Source organism: Lipophrys pholis (assembly GCF_963383615.2).
Source record: "Lipophrys pholis genome assembly, chromosome: 22".
Lineage (NCBI taxonomy): Eukaryota > Metazoa > Chordata > Actinopteri > Blenniiformes > Blenniidae > Lipophrys > Lipophrys pholis.
The window spans coordinates 686,438-703,581 of NC_137644.1; positions in this window are offsets into that span (position 1 = coordinate 686,438).

Consider the following 17,144-nt stretch of genomic DNA (forward strand, 5'->3'; position numbering starts at 1 on the left):
TGTGTGTGTGTGTGTGTGTGTGTGTGTGTGTGTGTGTGTGTGTGTGTGTGTGTGTGTGTGTGTGTGTGTGTGTGTGAGAGTGAGATTAAGGGGCGTTTGTGAGTGACTTAAAGAAAGAGGTATGTGTTGATGTGTCATGTGATGCCTGTGAATCATCTCTAATGTTTTTCTCCTCCATGTCTCCGGGCCTTTATCGCCTTCATGTCCACACACGTCGCCTCTCCCTCCTCTTCTCATCTCGCCCTCATAAACACACGTTTTTCTGTTATTTCCGAGGACCTGCTGTCCTCTGCTGCCGTCCTCTGCTGCCGTCCTGTGCTGCCGTCCTCTGCTGCCGTCCTCTGCTGCCGTCCTGTGCTGCCGTCCTCTGCTGCCGTCCTCTGCTGCCGTCCTCTGCTGCCGTCCTCTGCTGCCGTCCTCTGCTGCCGTCCTGTGCTGCCGTCCTCTGCTGCCGTCCTCTGCTGCCGTCCTGTGCTGCCGTCCTCTGCTGCCGTCCTCTGCTGCCGTCCTGTGCTGCCGTCCTCTGCTGCCGTCCTCTGCTGCCGTCCTGTGCTGCCGTCCTCTGCTGCCGTCCTCTGCTGCCGTCCTCTGCTGCCGTCCTGTGCTGCCGTCCTCTGCTGCCGTCCTCTGCTGCCGTCCTCTGCTGCCGTCCTGTGCTGCCGTCCTCTGCTGCCGTCCTCTGCTGCCGTCCTGTGCTGCCGTCCTCTGCTGCCGTCCTCTGCTGCCGTCCTGTGCTGCCGTCCTGTGCTGCCGTCCTCTGCTGCCGTCCTCTGCTGCCGTCCTCTGCTGCTGTCCTGTGCTGCCGTCCTGTGCTGCCGTCCTCTGCTGCCGTCCTCTGCTGCCGTCCTGTGCTGCCGTCCTGTGCTGCCGTCCTCTGCTGCCGTCCTGTGCTGCCGTCCTGTGCTGCCGTCCTGTGCTGCCGTCCTGTGCTGCCGTCCTCTGCTGCCGTCCTCTGCTGCTGTCCTGTGCTGCCGTCCTGTGCTGCCGTCCTCTGCTGCTGTCCTCTGCTGCCGTCCTGTGCTGCCGTCCTGTGCTGCCGTCCTCTGCTGCCGTCCTCTGCTGCCGTCCTGTGCTGCCGTCCTCTGCTGCCGTCCTGTGCTGCCGTCCTGTGCTGCCGTCTGTGTCCGTCCCTCCTGGTTCCATTAAATCACGACAGGTGCTCTTTAGGATCGCTGTTCTGGCTTCACAGCAGACTCCCAGTATGACACTCTCCTCACAGGCCTTTGCTTTTAGAAGAACTCTCCCTGCCCCGCACCAGACAGTGGAACATCCAGTGGAACATCCAGTGGAACATCCAGTGGAACATCCAGTGGAACATCCAGTGGAACATCCAGTGGAACATCCAGTGAGAGCAGCTGGAGAGGGAAGGTGAGTCTGGAGCAGATCAGCAGGCAGAAGGAAACACTGACAGTCCCTGTTTCTGCCTCTCAGGCAGGAAATTCCCACTTCAAGTGCAGTTTTGTGTGAAGTTAGGATGTCCGCTGGGTTCCACGGTCCAAAACAGGTTTTTCTGAGTTGAATTCTGTTCATTCTGTCGTTTTAAATATGTTATGAACTCTGTTGTTACCAGTTGTTAAAAAGAGTTCATAACACAGGTTCTTCTGAGATGGTGGTGGCGGAGAGGTCAGAGAAGCAAGCTTCTGTTTGGAGCTTCACACATTGGAATGTCACTGCTGTCAGGTGACCACTGAGGATAACCTTTGACCCCCACCAGTTCCCCAAGCACAGCACTGCTGCAGCCCACCTTCCTCGTATGTGAGAGACATAATCACCCCAAGAGGATCAATAAAGTACAACTCCTTCACAGTTCCTACATTGCCTGTTATGCTGCTATGATGGCTGATAGTGGGAATCAAGAGGTCAGCCTGGATTAATCAGCACCCGAGAGTCGCTGCCATGCAGACTGAAGTCAATGAAAAAAGAAGCTTCGGGATTGTGGCATTGTTTTTTATTGTATTTGACAGTAAGAGTCTGCAGGTATCAGAGGAGCGGCGGGTTCCCGGGAGGCTGGAACCTTCAAGGTCTGGGTTGTTTTCAGTGAGTCTCCAGCATTTGGCCAAAGAAAGTAAATGGAAATGATTTTAGCATCTCAGTCAGCAGTTGGTGAAACTCTTCTGAAGTGAGTTCACAACCATGATCTAGTTCAGGGGTCCAAACATGAGGCCCCCCAAGAGGCTCCAGTCCGGCCAGACCACCAAACAAAAGGTAAGGACAGCATGATTATTTCTTTTACAAATTTCTCAGGAGCGGCAGAAAGACTCCGTGACGCTGCCAGGAAAGCTACCAAACTAGCATTAGCCTCAAAGCTGCGCTGTCAGCGGGAGTTTGTAAAACACCCAGAATGCAACAGCGAGAGACGTTTACTGGACGATTCTCTGTTTTCACCAGGAGGTTTCATTGAAAGTAGATTTACGTTGCGATTGGAGGAATTCTGGGAAGTAATTGTTTGGTTTTGTGAAAATATAAACATTTTAATCTCATAGACTCGCAAAGAAAAACATCCATCCATCCATCCCTCCCTCGCTCATCCCTCCATCCTTCCACCCATCCATCCATCCCTCCATCCCTCCATCCATCTATCCTTCCCTCCATCCCTCCATCCTTCCACCCATCCACCCATCCATCCATCCATCCATCCCTCCATCCCTCCACCCATCCCTCCCTCGCTCATCCCTCCATCCTTCTACCCATCCATCCATCCATCCATCCCTCCATCCCTCCACCCATCCCTCCATCACTCCATCCATCTATCCTTCCCTCCATCCCTCCATCCCTCCATCCCTCCATCCATCCCTCCATCCCTCCACCCATCCCTCATCCCTCCATCCCTCCATCCTTCCACCCATCCACCCATCCACCCATCCATCCATCCATCCATCCCTCCATCCCTCCACCCATCCCTCCATCACTCCATCCCTCAATCCATCTATCCTTCCACCCATCCCTCCATCCCCCCTCCCTCTTTTCATCCATCCCTCCATCCCTCCATCCCCCCTCCCTCATCCCTCCATCCATCCCTCCCTCCCTCCCTCATCCCTCCATCCACCCATCCCTCCCTCCATCCCTCCCTCCATCCCCCCTCCCTCCCTCCCTCCATCCATCCCTCCATCCCTCCATCCATCCCAGTGTACTGTGGACGAGGGCAGGCTACACCATGACAGGTCTTTGCTGGTGACCCCCGCCTGCTGGTGACCCCCCCATGATGGTGACCCCCCCCCCGATGGTGACCCCCCCCCCCTGAACTACAAGGTGTTGACCGCCCTGATTGAGAGGATGACCCACAAAGTGTTTCCACGTGCTGCCTGAGCGTGGCGAGACCCGACGTCATGGATTCTATTGTAAGTGACAGAACCGTTGGTGTGTTTGGAGGAACGTCAGCAAGCGAATGATGAAGTGACAAATAGAATCATGTTTCCAAACCAGGAGAGAACAACTCAATTTCATATGTTGCAGAGATTAATCCAGCATAAAAAATATTATTTTCCTTTGTGAATTCCCCTTTGCTTGTCTCTTTACTGTTTATCATCAAACTTATTATTTTGTGTTTCCAGATTGTATTATTCTGGTGCTTACCTGTTTGAGGTTAATATCTGAAGAGTTAAACATTTTACATCATTATCATCCTGCAACTGACAATTATGTAAATAAAGAAATGTGATTTTGCTTTCAAGCAGATGTTCATTTACATGAAAATTGTTAATTTGCATATCTCGCATTGAACATGTTAGATGTGCTGTACATATTGTCGATATGATGCAAATGAGCAACAGTAGCCTGCTGGGTGGGGCAGTACTCTCCCTGGTATACCGGTAACATTTGTCACCATGGAAACCAATGAATTACAAGGTTCTTTGATCCACCACACCACTCCTTCCATCATCTGTCATGGTCGTTTGAATTGCTTCGGGCTTTTACGGTTTGACACTGATGAAAATACATTTAAATATTTCTGTGTGACCCTTCTGACCTTTGACCCCCGCTGACCTGGGTAATAAAGTTACTCCATCATGGGGCATGTCAGAGGATACGGAATTAAAAACTGAACAGGTTGACGTTGGTTTGACATCAGTTGGACAGAAACGGACTGTGTTAAGATGAAAATACATTTCTGACCTTTTCATGACCTTGACCTTGACCTTGACCTTTGACCCAATCGCTCTCAGAATTTGATGGAACCATCCTTGGATAAAGACAAATCTTCCCTAAAAACTTCGGGTCAATAGTTTTGACAGGAGCAGGAGCCGGAGCCCAAGTGTTTCCATAGAGTTGCGTTGAGTCAGTTTCCATGGTGACGGAGTCAGGGTGTCAAGAAGCTCCACCTCAGGAGCAACTTTCATAAAGTTGTGTTTTCAGTGACTCTGAGCACGGTTGTCTTACAAACCAACACCCACCAACAGTTTGCGTTGTAGAACGTAGAACGTGCTGTGAAGCAGCTTCAGAATCTAAACACCAGCCGGGCCTCCCGTGTGGCTTTGGGCCTCGCGGCGCCGAGCTTTGCCAGCTGTTTGGTGATTTTAGTGAAAGAAGCCGTTCCGGGGCGCCGTGCTGCTGTTAGCACAGCTGCTGGAGGAAATGCTTCACAGCCTGTAAACAAAGCTCACCTCCCGTCCTCTCTGCAGGTCTGCAGTTTGTCTCGGTGCTTCATCGGCTCAGGTCTTTCTTCTATTACTTCTCTGAGTCGCGGCTTGTTGCCAGAGTGTCTGTTGGGCCGGTGTGTTGAGTCACTGATCGGTGGGCGAGCCCACAACCACTCCATGACATAAGCCCCGTGTTTGCACGGCTGTGTCATAATCAGCAGCAGCGTCTCCATCCGTCTGCTATGTCAACATCGCGCTCCCTGTCCCGGCTTGCTCTCCGCTCCGACAAACATTCCTGATGCCTGTCTCAATGCATGCGTGTGTTTTCACCTGCAATTAAGTGAAAAGCAGAGCGCACAAACAGTTTGTGAGGAAAGTGTTTTCAGGGGAACCAAAGAGCTGCCTGCTCACGTCCCCCGACTGAATCCCAGCTGACCACGCGTCCTCTGTTTGTTTCCGCCTGTCCTCCTCAGACAGACGCCGCTTCGCTCTTATGAAATAGAAAAGAATTAATCCAACTTTATATTTACATTTGTTGAATGTAACCTGCCAACAATCCAAACTGTCAAAAAGAGTTGTGTCATTTCATTTGAGTCCATCACCACTGCTTTTCCCTTTGAGGACAATTTAACAAAAGTAGTCTGAGTACTTGAGTACAGATTTGTAATGAAAATGTCTAAAACAAAAGAAACAGTGTTTAAAATGTTTAAAATGTTTAAAATGTTTAAAATGTTTAAAATGAGGGCAGAAGTGGAAGAAACAAGTCACCAATGCTCACACTTTACTTATTTGCACTTCTCTGAGTATTTACATATGTAATTATACTCATAACATCATTAGCAATACTGAGTTTTTGATCTGAATATCTATAACCAAGAATTCCTGATTTATATTTTATCATTCATCTAAGAAATCTGGTTTCAGGGTAGATGTTTTAGATTTGGCACAAATAAAGTGAATGCCTGCTATTAATTCACTGTGGTCAATAAATTACTAATACTTGTTTTAAACAACAGTTCTTTTCAGTTAAAACAATGCAACTGTAGTTTTACTTGAATACACATTTTGTGGATTTTTTTCTACGTCTTATGAGTTTGATAATCTCTGAAAAGAAGCTTTTAGAAATGATAGCGAGGGGAAAGTAATCAGTCACAACTAATCACAATAATGTAATAAAGGCCATTTCAGTTACTTTGGAGCGGGGATCTCCAACCCTGGTCCTCCAGAGCCCCTCTGTCCTCCAGAGCCCCTGGTCCTCCAGAGCCCCTGGTCCTCCAGAGCCCCTCTGTCCTCCAGAGCCCCTGTCCTCCAGAGCCCCTGGTCCTCCAGAGCTCCTGGTCCTCCACAGCCCCTGGTCCTCCAGAGCCCCTCTGTCCTCCAATTCAATTCAATTCAATTTTATTTGTAAAGCGCTAAATCACATCAACAAACATCTCAAAGCGCTCTTACAATGATAGAGAACAACAGGACCCAACTAAACCCTTCCAAAGCAGCAGGTGTAACAAGCAACAGTGGCCAGGAAAAACTCCCTCGCATGGAGAGAAGTTCAAGAAGTCCCTCTTCAGGAAGAAACCGTGGGGCGGACCCTAGACTCTGGAAGGACGGCCATCCGCCTTGACCGGTTGGGGGGAGAAGTACATGGGATAGGACAGGGAGAGAGAGGAAAAGAAGAGGGAGAGAGAGAGGAAAAGAAGAGGGAGAGAGAGAGGAATAGAAGAGGGAGAGAGAGAGGAATAGAAGAGGGAGAGAGAGAGGAATAGAAGAGAGAGAGAGAGAGAGAGAGAGAGGCAGACAGGCCAGATAAGTACAAATACTAAGAAAAGTCTATGATGAGCGTTGGTCTGATGATGAGCCAATCTCAGTCTGGAGTTTAAGGGCCGTGCCGTTGCGGTGGGGTCCTGGTGCTGTGGGGGGGTCCCGGTGCTGTGGTGGGGTCTCGGTGCTGTGGGGGAGTCCCGGTGCTGTGGTGGGGTCCCGGTGCTGTGGGGGGGTCTCGGTGCTGTGGGGGGGTCCCGGTGCTGTGGTGGGGTCGGGTAGTAGGACCGTCGTAACTCCACTCTGTGAGTCTTGGGTCTGATCCCCTGGATCCTGCTCTCCTCCTGTCCAGAGCCCCTGTCCTCCAGAGCCCCTGTCCTCCAGAGCCCCTGGTCCTCCAGAGCCCCTCTGTCCTCCAGAATCCCTGTCCTCCAGAGCCCCTGTCCTCCAGAGCCTCTGTCCTGCAGGTTAGCTCCTCCCAGTTGCAACACACCTGATTGTAATGAAGGGCTCCTTATTGGTCATGCTACATGCTTCATGCTACATGCTACCTGCTTCATGCTACATATGCTACACGCTATGTGCTTCATGCTACATGCTTCATGCTACATGCTTAATGCTAGATGCTATACAATTCATTCTACTTGCTACATGCTTCATGCTACATGCTACATGCTACACGCTATGTGCTACATGCTACATGCTTAATGCTAGATGCTTCATGCTACATGCTACACGCTATGTGCTTCATGCTATACGCTTCATGCTACATGCTACACGCTATGTGCTTCATGCTATACGCTTCATGCTACATGCTACACGCTATGTGCTTCATGCTATACGCTTCATGCTACATGCTGAAGTGTTTCCGGCTCACACCAGTGATGCTACATGCTATACGTGATCAAACTAAGATTGATACACGTGTGAAAATCATTTGTGTATGGAGTGTGAATTAGGGTTTTGGGGATTTAATAAGTACTCATATCAGTACTTGGTATTAGCAGGTAGCTGAAGGTCAGTACTCATACTTGTACGAGTTCCTCCGCCGGGGGCCGCTTCCTCCGTGTGACACCCACAGCAGGGAGGGCGGGGGGGCCATTGTCCCCAAGCCTGCGGGAGCTGCCATGAACTCCGGGCCAATAGCAGCACAAGAATGCTGACAGGACAAAAGCCATAACTCCATTCTATAGCAACACAAGTGAGGCATTGTGTCCATACACACACTCACACACACACACACACACACACACACACACACACACACACACACACACACACACACACACACACACACACACACACACACACACACACACACACACACACACACACACACACACACACACACACACACACACACACATGCATGCATTCGTTACTACTATAACACACACACTTTACTGGAGCAAACTATGCATCAACTAGTTTCCCACCACGAACCATGGAGAGATGTCCTGCGGGGGGCAGGACATCTCTCCATCATAGGCTGGGAGGGAGGGAGAGAGAGAGAGAGAGAGAGAGAGAGAGAGAGAGAGAGAAAGCGATTGAGAAGGAGAGGGGAGATGAGAGAGATGGAGAGATTGAGAAGGAGAGGAGACAGACGGTCTGAGGTTCAGCTGCTGTTCATGTGTTTGTCTTCTCGTTTCCAGGACGACTCCTCGAGAGACTGCTCCTTCACCTCCTCCTTCACCTCCTCCTTCACCTCCTCCTTCACCCCCTCCAGAAAAGCTCTGCGCCGATTTGAAAGTACCAAAGTGACGAAGAAAAAGTACTTCTGCACTGAAGCTCAGTCTGAGAAATGTACACACCAAACTTTTCCGAAATGAAAAAGTGAATGTTTTCCCTTGAAAACGGGCCTGAAGGTGGAGAAAGAACTACGTCACTTTAATGTTTCATGACTCCACCTCCTGGCGCAGCACAGTGACGTGCCTCCAGCAGTGCTTCAGGTTGAATCTGGGCCTCGCTGTTCAGAATCCAGGTTTATCCAGGTATTGGAAAATACTTTTACAGTAAAAACCTTCTAAAGTGGTGAGGACTTCCTGGGCGGGTCTCTTTAACAACATAGAATTAATACAAAGTCTAAATCTTTGGTTCACTTCCTGTAGAATTCAAGCCACACTTTACCACTGTGTCACAGGGTGTGTTGTAGTTGAATTCCACATGTTGGATGCAGGGTTCGATCCTGGTCCTGGAGAGCCACGGTGCTGCTGCACTTTAGGATCCATCAGCATTAACACACCTGAATGTCATCAGGCAGAAGCAGCAGGGAGAGAACTGGAACGAGACGCTCAGGATAGGTTCCTCATGTAAATTGTTTGGAAATTCAATAAAGACACAGGGTGGATCATTTGTTTTTATTCTTCAGCCAGAAAACATAATTAAAAAAATGAATTAAAAATGAAAGCTGCCTTGATTGGGCCGTCGCACTCTGGGCTCTGGCCCGTCAGAGTCGCTCCATCCATGGCCTCTGGTCCATTTAAATATTGATCAACCATCAATTGTGAAGGTTTTAACAAAATAGGACTTTTATTTTGAAAGCACACAAAACACGGAGCTAATCCCTAAATATACATTTTTGAGGTTTTAGGTGTAATGTTTTATAAAGAAGGACTTTTGTTTTGGGTTCTTATTTAGAACGCCAGCTCACTACTAGCCTAGCTAATAATGTTTTGTTGTTTTTTAATTTTTATACACAAGGACTTTTATTTTGAAGAAATTTGTTGCTTTTATCTTGAAAGCCATCTCACCCCAAGCCTACAGCAAAACGCTTCCATACAGCGAACACATTTCCAAAATATCTATTTTGAAGTCAACATGGTAAGTTTTGTTAAACGAGTACTTTAAACAAGGGCTTTTATTTGGAAAGTCAGGACATGCAGGTCAGGTGGTCACAGTTTGATTGACGTGGTATTTGCGTAGTTCTTGTCGTGAATGATGCAACACTGATGGACGCACCTGCAAGTTGTGATGTCATCAGAGTTGGGAGAGGACAGATTTTATCTACATATTTTGGAAACTCAGAATCCACAGTTTTCAGGGAAATATTTCGATAAAATTATAATTTCTTGACAGGAAGATTTGTCGTCTTTCAGTCTGTGTGGGTTTCGAAGCAGTCAGACGTAAAATTTAAACACTAGGAGGCGCAGTTTGACGCAGATGTGTAGTGAGTTCACATAATTCACCCACGGAACCTAAGTTAAGTTACAGAGTTCCGGGGGGACAGTTTATACCGTTGGATATTTCCTGTTGTTGTTCTGTTGTGAGTAATTCACGGAGTTAGAGGTCCGCTACGTAGCGGTTGTAAAGCGAACGTCTTAATGTCATTAAAGCTTTAGAACTGTCTTTTGACACGCCGCCTCAGACTCCCGTCCGTGCTCACTACAGACGCACGATTTTGCTCCATCTGACTCAACGATAAATGTGGCTTGAAATCGCGGGATGGAAAACATTACATTACACTTCCTGTTCCATGGCGTTCTTGACCATTGCCATGCCCTAAAAGGGCGTTACGACTGAGAGTCATCATGTGGTTGTGATCAGAACCGGACCGTGATGCAATGTGTCAAATTTGAGCACGTTCAGCCAATTTACACTGCACTTCCTCTTTCATGGCGAAACAAGCTGTGTGGCAAGGCCACGGCCACGCCCTAAAACTAAAACGCCCTAAAACTAAAACGCCCTAAAACTAAAACGCCCTAAAACTTTTGCAAGAGATTTTTATGGCCTTTGCTCTTCATCCCCTTTTCTATCAAAAGAGCCCAAGTAGAAGTAGATTTGAGTTTCCCCCTGGGAAGAATTTGCTCTAGGAAATTTGTAAATTTGGGCAAAAATTCACCAAAATCCACCATTTTTCTCCAAATACCTGACTTCCTGTTGCGTTTTCGGTACGGCCGTAAGAGAGTGTTTCGTCAGTCATGGCCTGGTACACGTGTGCTGATTTCCGTAGCTTTCTGTGAATTGGGATTCTGAAGCTACCTTTCTCCAATTTTGCAGGTGGCGCCTTTTTGCAAGTCACATATGTAACTCCGTCAAATTATTGAAATTTTTGCCAGGCCTGATGAGTGCACAAAGTTTCACAAAAACGTATGTATGCTGAGGCCCTCAAAAACTGACTAATAATAATAATAACTATAAAATTCCAAAGGAAATTTTGTTGTGCCTGCCTCCTGCTGCCGACCGATACCCACTTATGAACGTATGGTCGTCGTTGAAGGAACGGTGGTCGTTGAACGTATGGTTGTAGTTGAACGTACCGCGGTCGTTGAAGTTACGGTGGTCGTTGAAGTAACGGTGGTCATTGAAGTAACGGTGGTCGTTGAAGTTACGGTGGTCGTTGAAGTTACGGTGGTCGTTGAAGGTATGGTTGTAGTTGAAGTTACGGTGGTCGTTGAAGGTATGGTTGTAGTTGAACGTACCGCGGCCGTTGAAGGTACGGTGGTCGTTGAACGTACCGTGGCCACTAAACGCACTGCGCAGCACAATCAGAAGTAGAGCCTCTGACGTCGCTCTCCTCGCCCCCTGGAGATGCTCAGTGGAATTGAATTTTGATCCTTTTTTTGCAGGTGGACATGAAAACGAAAAAGTAATTCCCTCTTTAGGTTTTCTTTTGAGTTTGGCCAGAAAATGTTCAACCTGAATAAGGAAATGAAACGTGAACTGCTACCTTATCGTGGTGGGGGAGTTTGAGTACCCGAATGATCCTAGGAGCTACGTTGTCGGGGGGCTTGCCCCCCAGTAGGGTCTCCCAAGGCAAATTGGTCCTAGGTGACGAGTCAGACCAAAAGCAGTTCAACAAGCCCCCTATGACAAAACAACAGAAGAGGAAAGTGACGTCGCCCGGCGAGGCGCAGCCGGGGCCTCACCCTGGAGCCAGGCCTGGGGTTGGGGCCCGCATGCGAGCGCCTGGTGGCCGGGCCTTTGCCCGCGGGGCCCAGCTGGGCCCAGCCCGAAGGGATGACGCGGGTCCCTCCTCTTCCTCCTGTGAGCCCACCACCCACAGAGGCTGCTTGTAGGGGGTTGGGTGCAATGTGGATTCGGTGGCAGTCGACAGCAGGGGCCTCGACGACCTGATCCCCGGACACAGAATCTGGCTTTTGGGACATGGAACGTAACCTCGCTGGGGGGGAAGCAGCCTGAGCTTGTGCGGGAGGTAGAGAGACACCGTCTAGATATAGTCGGGCTCACCTCCACCCACAGCTTGGACTCTGGAACCCAGCTCCTTGACAGGGGCTGGACACTCCACTTCTCTGGAGTTGCCCGCGGTGAGAGACGGCGGGCTGGCGTGGGCTTGCTTATTGCCCCACGGCTCAGCCGCCATGTGTTGAGTTCACCCCGGTGAAAGAGAGGGTCGTGTCCCTACGACTCCGGGTAGGGGACAGGTCTCTGACTGTTGTCTCGGCCTACGGACCGAACAGCAGTACAGAGTACCCGACCTTCTTGGAGTCCCTGGGAGGGGTGCTGAATAGTGCTCCAACTGGGGACTCCGTTGTTCTATTGGGGGACTTCAATGCCCACATGGGCAACGACAGTGAGACTTGGAAAGGGGTGATTGGGAGGAACGGCCTCCCTCATCTGAACCCGAGCGGTGTTCTGTTATTGGACTTCTGTGCTAGTCACAGTTTGGCCATAAAGAACACCTTGTTCCAGCACAGGGGTGTCCATAAGTGCACTTGGCACCAGGACACCCTCTGCTGGAGGGCCATGATAGACTTTGTGGTCGTGTCATCTGATCTCCGGCCACGTGTCTTGGACACTCGGGTGATGAGAGGGGCAGAGCTGTCAACTGATCACCACCTGGTGGTGAGTTGGATGCGCTGGATGGGGAAGCCGGACAGACTCGGCAGGCCCAAACGTGTCACGAGGGTCTGTTGGGAACGCCTGGCCGAGCCCTCTGTCCGCGCAGTCTTCAACTCCCGCCTCCGGGAGAGTTTCTCATAGATTCCGGGGGAGGTTGGAGACATTGAGTCTGAGTGGACTATGTTCTCCACCTCCATTGTTGAAGCTGCTACTCGGAGCTGTGGTCGCAGGGTCTCTGGTGCCTGTCGTGGCGGCAACCCCCGGACCCGGTGGTGGACACCGGAAGTAAGGGATGCCGTCAAGCTGAAGAAGGAGTCCTATCGGGCGATGTTAGCTCACAGGACTCCTGAGGCATCTGACAGGTACCGGCAGGCCAGGCGGGCCGCAGCCCGAGCCGTGGTGGAGGCAAAAACTCTGGTCTGGGAGGAGTTCGGGGAGGCCATGGAGGAGGACTATCGGTCGGCTCCGAGGAAATTCTGGCGAGCTGTTGACCTCAACTGGAGATGTCGTCGGGCGGTGGAAGGAATACTTCAAGGACCTCCTCAATCCCACCATCACGTCTTCCGCTGAGGAAGCAGAGGGTGGGTTCTCAGGTTGACTCGTCCATTACCCAAGCTGAAGTCACCGAGGTAGTTGCTAAGCTCCTCGGTGGCAAGGCACCGGGAGTGGATGAGAACCGCACCGAGTTCCTTAAGTCTCTGGATGTGCAGGGACTGTCCTGGCTGACACGTCTCTGCAACATTGCGTGGCGGTCGGGGACAGTGCCTCTGGAGTGGCAGACCAGGGTGGTGGTCCCTCTTTTTAAGAAGGGGGATCGGAGGGTGTGTTCCAACTACAGGGGGATCACACTCCTCAGCCTCCCTGGGAAAGTTTATTCCAGGGTACTGGAGAGGAGGATCCGGCCGTTAGTCGAACCTCGGATCCAAGAGGAACAATGCGGTTTTCGTCCAGGTCGCGGAACACTGGACCAGCTCTATACTCTCCACCGGGGGCTTGAGGGTTCATGGGAGTTCGCCCAATCAGTCCAGATGTGTTTTGTGGACCTGGAGAAGGCGTTCGACCGTGTCCCTCGGGACGTCCTGTGGGGGTTCCTCTGGGAGTATGGAGTCCGGGACCCTTTGCTAAGGACTGTCTGGTCCCTGTACGCCCGGAGCAGGAGTTTGGTTCGAATTGCCGGCAGTAAGTCGGACCTGTTCCCAGTGCATGTTGGCCTCCGGCAGGGCTGTCCTTTGTCACCGGTTCTGTTCATAACTTTTATGGACAGAATTTCTAGGCACAGCCAGGGACCGGAGGGGGTCCGGTTTGGGGACCACAGGATCTCGTCTCTGCTTTTTGCAGACGATGTGGTCCTGGTGGCTTCATCAAACCTGGACCTTCAGCGTGCACTGGCGCGGTTCGCAGCCGAGTGTGACGCAACTGGGATGAGGATCAGCACCTCTAAATCCGAGGCCATGGTTCTCCACCGGAAAAAGGTGGCTTGCCCCCTTCAGGTCGGTGGAGAGCCCTTGTCCCAAGTGGAGGAGTTCAAGTATCTCGGGGTCTTGTTCAGGAGTGGGGGGAAGATGGAGCGTGAGATCGACAGGCGGATCGGTGCAGCGTCTGCAGTTATGCGGTCGCTGTATCGGTCCGTCGTGGTGAAGAAGGAGCAAAGCCAAAAGGCGAGGCTCTGGATTTACCGCTCCATCTTCCTTCCTCCCCTCACCTATGGTCATGAGCTTTGGGTCATGACTGAAAGAAGGAGATCCTGGATACAAGCGGCTGAAATGAGTTTCCTCCGTAGAGTGGCTGGGTGCCCCCTTAGAGATAGGGTGAGGAGCTCAGTCACCAGGGAGGAGCTCGGAGTAGAGCTGCTGCTCCTCCACATCCAGAGGAGCCAGTTGAGGCTCGAGCATCTGTTTGGGATGCCCCCTGGACGCCTCCCTTGGGAGGTTTTCTGGGCATGTCCCTCCGGTAGGAAGCCACGGGGCAGACCTAGGACACGCTGGAGGGACTATGTCTCTCGGCTGGCCTGGGAACGCCTTGGGGTCCCACCGGAAGAGCTGGAGGACGTGTCTGGGGCGAAGGACGTCTGGACATCCCTGCTTAGACTGCTGCCTCCACGACCCGGCCCCGAATAAGCGGGGGACAATGGATGGATGGAAATTCAGTTTGAATGAACTATTATTAATTTTATGTATGAGTCAGATAATGCAGCTATATCCTTGAAATGAAAAAGTATTTTTGTAAATTCATTTTGATTTTCAAATTTGACAATTCTAAATGAATTTTGGTCACTATTTGCTGGAGTGTCTTTTGAAAATTTAATCTTAATCATCATTTTCTTTTTCATTTTCAATAAGCCACACAATAAGCAGCCTTGTCAAATAAAATTAAAATGCAGTTTGAGTCTAAACTGCAGTTTAATCTGAAAATGAAAAAAGCATTTGTGTTAAAATATTTCAAATTGATTTTTGAGCCTCATTGACTTCCATAGTAGACACATATGCAGGTTTATTTGAAGTAAAAGATGGAAAGTTAACTATGACGGAGGTGGAGGAGTTGAGGAGAGGCTACTCCAGAGCCACTGTACGCCGGCCTTAGTCACACAGCCAACATATGTCTCCTCTCAAGTCCCAAACGTCGTCTCTCGTTCATCAGTTAACCCGGAAATATAAATACGAGGACGAGTGGACACGCCCACATCACACCAAAAACCAACATAACCAGCGGATTCTTAATCAAACTAAATACTTTTGTTACAAAACAAAGAAGTGACATTTACAATATTGTACAAGAAATAATAAATATGTTAAAGGTAAAAATAAATTAAATACTCCAAACTTATTCTTAATGCAACAGTGCCATCTATTGGCATGAACACAAATTGCTCAACATGACGTAATCCAAGCAGGAATCATGTGATCAGGTATGGACTAGTCCCCCTGAACAGAAAGACCCCCCACAGTCCTTACTGATTTGCTTTGTATTGCTTCTGTCTTTTCCAGACGCTGGACTCGTCCAGTAAATACAAGACAAAAAGCAACTGGAAAAGACAAAGGCAAAACAGGAGACGCATTGACAAAATGGAATAAGCAAAGACAAGATAGAATATGAGTACCTTTGTCTATGTTTTGTATTATTGATTCTCTTTATATTGCCACATTTATTTCCTTTTAATTTTGGCACTCCTGTGATTCCATAGAATCCCTCCTCCTCCCTCCTCCTCCCTCCTTCCTCCTCCTTCCACCCTCCTCTACCCTCCTCCTCCCTCCTCCCTCCTCCACCCTCCTCCTCTTCCCTCCTTCCTCCTCCCTCCTCCCTCCTCCACCCTCCTCCTCCTCCCTCCTCCACCCTCCTCCTGCCTCCACCCTCCTCCTCCTCCCTCCTCCACCCTCCTCCTGCCTCCACCCTCCTCCTCCCTCCTTCCTCCTCCTTCCACCCTCCTCCTCCTCCCTCCTCCCTCCTCCACCCTCCTCCTCCCTTCTCCACCCTCCTCCTCCTCCCTCCTTCCTCCTCCTTCCACCCTCCTCCTCCTCCCTCCTCCCTCCTCCACCCTCCTCCTCCCTTCTCCACCCTCCTCCTCTTTCCTCCTTCCTCCTCCTTCTACCCTCCTCCTCCCTCCTCCCTCCTCCACCCTCCTCCTCCCTCCTCCACCCTCCTCCTGCCTCCACCCTCCTCCTCCGTCCTTCCTCCTCCTTCCACCCTCCTCCTCCTCCCTCCTCCCTCCTCCCTCCTCTCATTCAAATACATGAGAAAACCAAGATGTCTCCTCAGAAACCACCGTGACAGAACCCCCCGAACAAGAGGTGACTGTGGCTAAACCGTCACTCTGAGCCACAGAACCTGCAGAACAGAAGCACGAGGAGAACCTGCAGAACAGAAGCACGAGGAGAACCAGCAGAACAGAAGCACGAGGAGAACCTGCAGAACAGAAGCACGAGGAGAACCAGCAGAACAAGACCATGTCACACATTTACACATTTAACTTTTACATTTCCTTGTTTGCCAGTCTCGATGAGCCAAACCTGGTCAACATTTGCGCTCCAAGCCGTGTCAGGAGCAGTGATGCCGGTAACACGTTTATTAGTGACGCCTTACTCTCATATGACCACTCTTTTCACTAACTAGTAATCTAACGCATTACTATTTCCAAACCAGTAATCAGATTAAAGTTACTTGTCCAAGTCACTGTGAGTTACTACTGTGGAGTTACAACTGTAGAGTTACTACTGTAGAGTTACTACTGTAGAGTTACTACTGTGGAGTTACTACTGTGGAGTTACTAGTGTAGAGTTACTACTGTAGAGTTACTACTGTAGAGTTACTACTGTGGAGTTACTAGTGTAGAATTACTACTGTGGAGTTACTACTGTGGAGTTACTAGTGTGGAGTTACTACTGTAGAGTTACTACTGTGGAGTTACTACTGTAGAGTTACTACTGTGGAGTTACTACTGTGGAGTTACTACTGTAGAATTACTACTGTGGAGTTACTACTGTGGAGTTACTACTGTAGAGTTACTACTGTGGAGTTACTACTGTGGAGTTACTAGTGTGGAGTTACTACTGTAGAGTTACTACTGTAGAATTACTACTGTGGAGTTACTACTGTGGAGTTACTAGTGTGGAGTTACTACTGTAGAGTTACTACTGTAGAATTACTACTGTGGAGTTACTACTGTAGAGTTACTACTGTAGAATTACTACTGTGGAGTTACTACTGTGGAGTTACTAGTGTGGAGTTACTAGTGTAGAGTTACTACTGTAGAGTTACTACTGTGGAGTTACTACTGTGGAGTTACTAGTGTAGAGTTACTACTGTAGAGTTACTACTGTAGAGTTAGTACTGTGGAGTTACTACTGTAGAGTTACTACTGTGGAGTTACTACTGTGGAGTTACACACACACACACACACACACACACACACACACACACACACACACACACACACACACACACACACACACACACACACACACACACACACACACACAACACACACACACACACACACACACTGCACACTCACCTGAC